The sequence below is a fragment of the Phaseolus vulgaris genome, chromosome 4, assembly GCF_051622355.1.
Source record: "Phaseolus vulgaris cultivar YP4 chromosome 4, ASM5162235v1, whole genome shotgun sequence".
In the NCBI taxonomy this organism is placed as follows: Eukaryota; Viridiplantae; Streptophyta; class Magnoliopsida; order Fabales; family Fabaceae; genus Phaseolus; species Phaseolus vulgaris.
The window spans coordinates 31,937,441-31,943,878 of record NC_143501.1 but is presented as its reverse complement, the minus strand read 5'-3'; the positions used below and the strand labels follow the sequence as shown (position 1 = coordinate 31,943,878).

Below are 6,438 nucleotides of genomic sequence, written 5' to 3'. Positions count from 1 at the left end.
TGGTTGAAAATTGATGCTCAATTATGCATTGTTATCAAATCTACCATTCACTCATCTTTAAACAAATTTTTCGTACTTATGAGACATGTTCAGAAGTTTGGGAACACGCAAAATTATTATACACCAATGATACTCAGCGTCTTTATGGTGTGTGTCAAAATCTTCTCACAATTGTTGCTCCCAAACGTCTTAATGGTACAATGACAGAATATATGGGTAAATTTCATGCTCTTCTTCATGATTTTAATGAGTTATTACCTCCTGCCGTCACTCCTTCTCATGAACTCGAACAAAGATCCAAGTTCTTCATGTTATTGGGTTTACATGGCCTTCCTGATGATTATTCTCATGTTCGTGATCAAATTTTGGGATCTCCTAGCGTGCCGAATTTTACTTCCACTTGTTCTACCCTTTTGCGTGTGACAGGTAAACACACCGCTGATATAACATCTCATGTTGATGACTCTTCTGCTTTAGTCTCTCAGCATAATGATCGTACTCGCCCTCACAAGTCGGGCAAAGAGCGTCACAAGTGTGACCATTGTGGCAAAGTTGGCCAAAAAATTGACAGATGTTATGCCTTACATGGTCGTCCTCCTAAATCTGTTGCAGTTGCTCAAACTGCCCTTGTGCAACCTTCTACTATGGACCATACTTCAATTGATACCCCAGGCCAGCCTACTATTTTCAATGAATTTCTTAAATGGTATGAGGATCATCAGAACCCTAGTTCCATGGCTTCTGTTGCACATTTAGGTACATCTTTTGTTGGCCTCACTCACTCCACTTCCCTTGGCCCTTGGGTTCTAGATTTAGGTGCCACAGATCACATTACTGGTAATAAATCTTTTTTCTCTTCCCTATCTACTACAGGTTATTTACCTTCGATTACCATGACCAATAGATATGGGGTATACCATCACATGGTGTTGGTACTATTAATCTTTTTTCTTCTTTAGCTATTGATAATGTTCTTTATGTCCTTGGGTCTCCATTTAACTTATTATCCATTAGTCGTCTCACTCGTTCCCTTGATTGTGTTATTTCTTTTAACAAAGATTATGTTACTTTACCAGTGTTCGGGACGGATGATTGCCACCGAATGTGAGTCTCATGGACTTTATCAACTACAGATCTCTGCACATGTTGGCGCGATTATGGATTCTCCATCTCTCATTCATGCTCGGTTGGGTCATCCTAGTCTTGCCAAGATGCAACAGCTTGTTCCAAGTTTGTCTAATGTTTCTACTTTATTGTGTGAGTCGTGTCAGTTAGGAAAGCACATTCGTAGTTCTTTTCCTAGTAGTGTCTCACAATGTGCTTCATCTTCTTTTGCCTTAGTTCACACTGACATTTAGGGACCAAGTCGTATTAAGTCTAATTTAGGATTTCAATATTTTGTTACTTTTATTGATGATTATTCAAGATGTACTTGGGTATTTTTAATGAAAAACCGTTATGAGTTGTTTTCTATATTTCAAATATTTTACAATGAAATTAAAAATCAATTTGGAATTTCCATCCGAATTTTGCACAGTGATAATGGACGTGAGTATCTTTCTCATTCTTTTAAAAGTTTTATGGCTTCTCATGGTATTCTTCATCAAACTTCATGTGCTTATACACCTCAACAAAATGGGGTAGTTGAGCGCAATAATAGACATCTTGTTGAAACAACTCGTACTATTTTAATCCATGGTGATGTTCCTCAGTATTTTTGGGGTGATGTTGTTCTTAGTGCATGTTATCTCATTAATCGCATTCCATCTTCAGTTTTAGATAACAAAATTCTTCATTCTATTTTATTTCCACATGATCCTCTCCATTCTTTACCTCCCAAAGTTTTTGGGTCCACATGTTTTGTTCAAAATTTTAGTCCTGGTCTTTATAAATTATCTCCTAAGTCACACAAATGTGTCTTTTTAGGGTTCACTAGATCACAAAAAGGATATAAATATTTCTCACCTTCTTTAAACTGTTATTTTATTTTAGCAGATGTCACCTTCAGTGAATCTTCCCTTTACTTTAAGTCTTGTCCTTCTCCTTCAATTTCTTCATCTAATCAAGTTAATATTCCTCTTGTTGTGCCTAGTGCACCTAACGATTCACCACTGCCACCAACTCTTCATAGTCGTTGTCAAACATCTCATCGTCCATCAGCAGACTCTATTCTGGTGCCAACACCTCATCCCCCTCCGGCTCCTACAGTTGAACCTAATCTTCCTATTGCTATCCGTAAAGGTATACGTTTTACTCGTAATCCCTCTCCACATTATACTGTTTTGAGTTACCATAGACTATCTCAACCCTTTTATACCTGCCTTTCATATATTTCTTCTGTATCCATTCCAAAATTTGTAGGTGATGCCTTAGCTCATTTTGGTTGGCGTCAGGCCATGCTTGATGAAATGAATGCGCTTCAGAATAATGAAACTTGGGAACTTGTTCCTTTACCATCTAGGAAATTTGTTGTTGGTTGCAGGTGGATTTTTGCTATCAAAGTTGGTCATGATGGTACTATTGATCGTCTCAAAGCTCGTCTTGTGGCTAAGGGTTATACCCAAATTTTTGGTTTAGACTATGCTGATATTTTTTCTCCAGTGGCAAAGATGGCCTCTGTTCGCTTATTCATAGCTATGGCTACTCTTCAACAATGGCCTCTTTATCAATTGGATGTCAAAAATGCTTTTCTTAATGGGGATTTGCATGAAGAAATTTATATGGAGCAACCTCCCGATTTTGTTGCTCAGAGGGAGTCTTTTGGATTAGTATGTCGTCTTCGCAAATTTTTATATGGCCTCAAGCAGTCTCCTAGGGCTTGGTTTGTAAAATTTAGCAATGTTGTTCAACAATTTGGTATGACTCGCAGTGAAGGAGATCATTCATTTTTTTATCGTCACTCGAGTATTGGGTGTATCTGTCTTGTAGTATATGTTGATGACATTGTTCTTACAAGCAGTGATCACCATGGCATCTCACAAGTAAAACAACACCTTTTTCAACACTTTCAAACCAAAGATCTTGGCAAACTCAGATATTTCTTGGGGATTGAGGTAGCACAATCCAATAATGGTATTGTTATCTCTCAAAGAAAATACGCATTAGATATTTTGGAGGAAATTGGGTTGATGAATTCGAAATATTTTCATACTCCCATGGATCCCAATGTCAAGCTTCTACCCAATTAGGGGGATCCTCTTTCAAATTCTGAGAAGTACAGGAGATTAGTTGGAAAATTGAACTATCTAACTGTTACTCGTCCTGATATTTCCTTTGTAGTCAGTGTGGTGAGTCAATTTCTTAATTCTCCATGTGAAGATCATAGGAATGCAGTCATTCGTATAGTGAAGTACATTAAAGGCTCTCCTAGAAAAGGTTTGTTATATGGTCATAATAACCATACTAAAGTCGTTTGTTATTCAGATGTTGATTGGGCAGGATCTCCATCTAATATGAGATCAACTTCTAGTTATTGTGTCTCCATTGGTGATAACTTGATCTCTTGGAAGAGCAAGAAACAAAGTGTTGTGGCAAGATCCAGTACAGAAGCAAAATATAGAGTTATGGCCTCGGCTACTTGTGAGCTTATTTGGCTTAAACAGTTACTTAAACAATTGCAATTTGGAGAGGTCACTCAAATGACACTTATATGTGATAATCAGGCTGCTCTTCATATTAGCTCAAATTCAGTTTTTCATGAAAGGACCAAACATATTGAGAGTGATTGTCATTTCATTCGAGAAAATATTATATCGAGAGATATCAAGACTGAGTTTGTTAATTCAAATAATCAATTAGCAGATATTTTTACTAAACCCTTACGAGGGCCTATGATTGATTACATTTGTAACAAGTTGGGTACATATGATCTATATGCACCAGCTTGAGGGGGAGTGTTAGATATTATTAGATATTATGAGATATTATAGATATTGTTAGATATTTCATATTTATGTAATGGGCTTAGCCCATATGTTTCTTTTCCTATATAAACATAACTCTATGTGTTCAATATACACAAGAGATTTACCCTATTCTTTCTTTTCCTTTAATAAGAACAATGCGAACTAGCTAAGAAACCAAAGTTTAAGATAAGGAAGACTCTCAATCATGCGTTCAAGTACAACCTCTCACAAAAACTAGTTTTCCAGGAGATTAGACTATTAAAACAACTACTATATAGAGAATTAAAAATAGAAACTTTTATTGACCAAAACCTCAGAGCTCAATGGAAAATTACAAAGGAATCAACCAAAAAGGTTTAGCCTCCCATACAAAGGCAAAACAAAATAATTACAAAGAAGAAAATAAACTAAGAAAACCCTATGAAGTTCCCCCTCTCTCCTTGATGTTGGTGTCCTTTTATAGGCTTTTCTTCTCCAAGGATCTTGGAAAAATATTGTAGTTTATATTTTGTTAATAGTTTCCAAGTTTCTAACTTTCCAAAATTCTTGTATTTTGCAGAAGATTTGCTTCCAATTCTGTTTAAGATATTGTAGATTTTATTTTCTCTTTCTTCTCCTCATAACTTGTTTCATGTTTTGGTTCAAGAAGCAACTTGAACTTTTGCATATTTGGCCCATTCACATAGGTAGATGCTTCCTCCGGATAATATCAAAGCTCAAACTCAAGATCCATGCGTTCCACGCCAATTCTCTGAGCTTGAACTATTTTCCCAACATTAGCCATTTTTGCTCGATTGCTCTTGTTTCGTTTGTATAAATTGTAAATGATTATAACTTTCTAAGGCCAAAAGTTGATTAAATTAATACAACTTATGTGTTTAAAACAGGTAAATCTAACACTTATCAAAATGTAAGATAAATACTAGTTTGTATATTCAATTGATTTGTGGAATGTTTAAATGGTATGTATTGCATCAGAGTGATGGATTTGTATGAAATTTAGGTAATATGTGATAATGTATGAATTATTGTTTCATTTGTGTATTAAGTATTAACACCTGTGTTTTAACATATATCATCTATCTTCACTGATGGTCTAAGTCATGTAGACTAAGATATCAGTTGGTGAGAAGATGATGAGAAAACTCATACATACCTTGATCATTTGTATCACACTATTTTGGATGTTTGAACTTATCCTGATCCCTTCTCTTATATTCACTTGTAAATATAAGTCTTTGGTATTGGATTAGATGTTACTATTTGATAAAGTCAACTTAATACGAGGCTTATGAAAGGCGTCAGTTGATATTCCGTTTGTTGAATATCTTGAATGTATAAATCCATGTGGTCCATATAATTATTGTATATAGGTATTAGAATGAAATTGAATTCTTGTAGTTAATAAATGAATTTTTTTATTTACTGATAAAAAAATGAATTTTTTATGTATATATTTGTATATGAATTTTAAATCTAATTATTTATTTTTATTTACACTTTCTTAGAACTTTATTTCATTAACCTATCTTTACTCTCATTATTGTTTTACAAACCACGATGACATAAGTAGATACAAATATAGGTAAAGGGCATATCAAAGTCTATAAACATTTTATTTGGCTTGATTTTATAAATATTTTGTATTTATATAAGTTTAAAAGTGTACCATAAACATATTTTGAATTATCTTATGTTTTTTATACCTTTGTTTGATTTCCAACATGTTAGATAATATATATTTGAGGGTTATACATTATTTAATAACTTCTTTTTTTATCACTTTTTATAAAAGAAAGAAGAATTTTACCTGTAATAAATAAAAAATATTTTATATCTTTAATAAATAAATAATTAAATTATTTCAAAATAACGAAATAAGTTGTCCTTTTAATAATGGCTAGACAATTTTTTTAATACTATTTTTACAAAATTATATATATATATATATATTAAATTGTATTATTTATATTTATTTAATTAATTATATAAAAATCTATATCATTATATAAATATATATATTAAATTGTATTATTTTTAGTTAATTATATAAAATTTATATCATTATATATAAATACACACACATATATATATAATAAATACTTAAATTTTCCTATAAAATATTATTAAAATAAAATATTATGAATCATTGTAAAAATTACTTTTAATCGCTATCATTTAGTATATTTTATAAATGTTTTATATAATAATAATTTATTTCGTAATTCCCATCCCGATTAATTGGTTAAGAAAATATATCAAATTATTAAAATTAACTGCATGTTATAAATTTTAAGTATTTATATAATCACTTTTAAGTATTATTTTTCACAAAAATACTTTGAAGAACTGATTCCAAAATTTATTAATTTTTTATTATAGTATTCATATATTTGTTCACTATCTTTTGATTTTGAAACATACATTATTAGTTTAACTTGTCGTTGTTAAAATTATTTAATAAATATCATCATTAATGAGTATATTTAAAACCATTAAGCTTAAAGAAGTCTATCAAATTAATTTGATCTTA

General features: G+C 32.0%; 1 pseudogene; it reads left to right on the top strand.

The window, feature by feature from the left end:
* The first annotated feature begins 200 nt into the window (after positions 1-200).
* On the top strand, positions 201-841 carry LOC150028007 (uncharacterized; annotated as a pseudogene).
* The last annotated feature ends 5,597 nt before the right edge of the window (positions 842-6,438 follow it).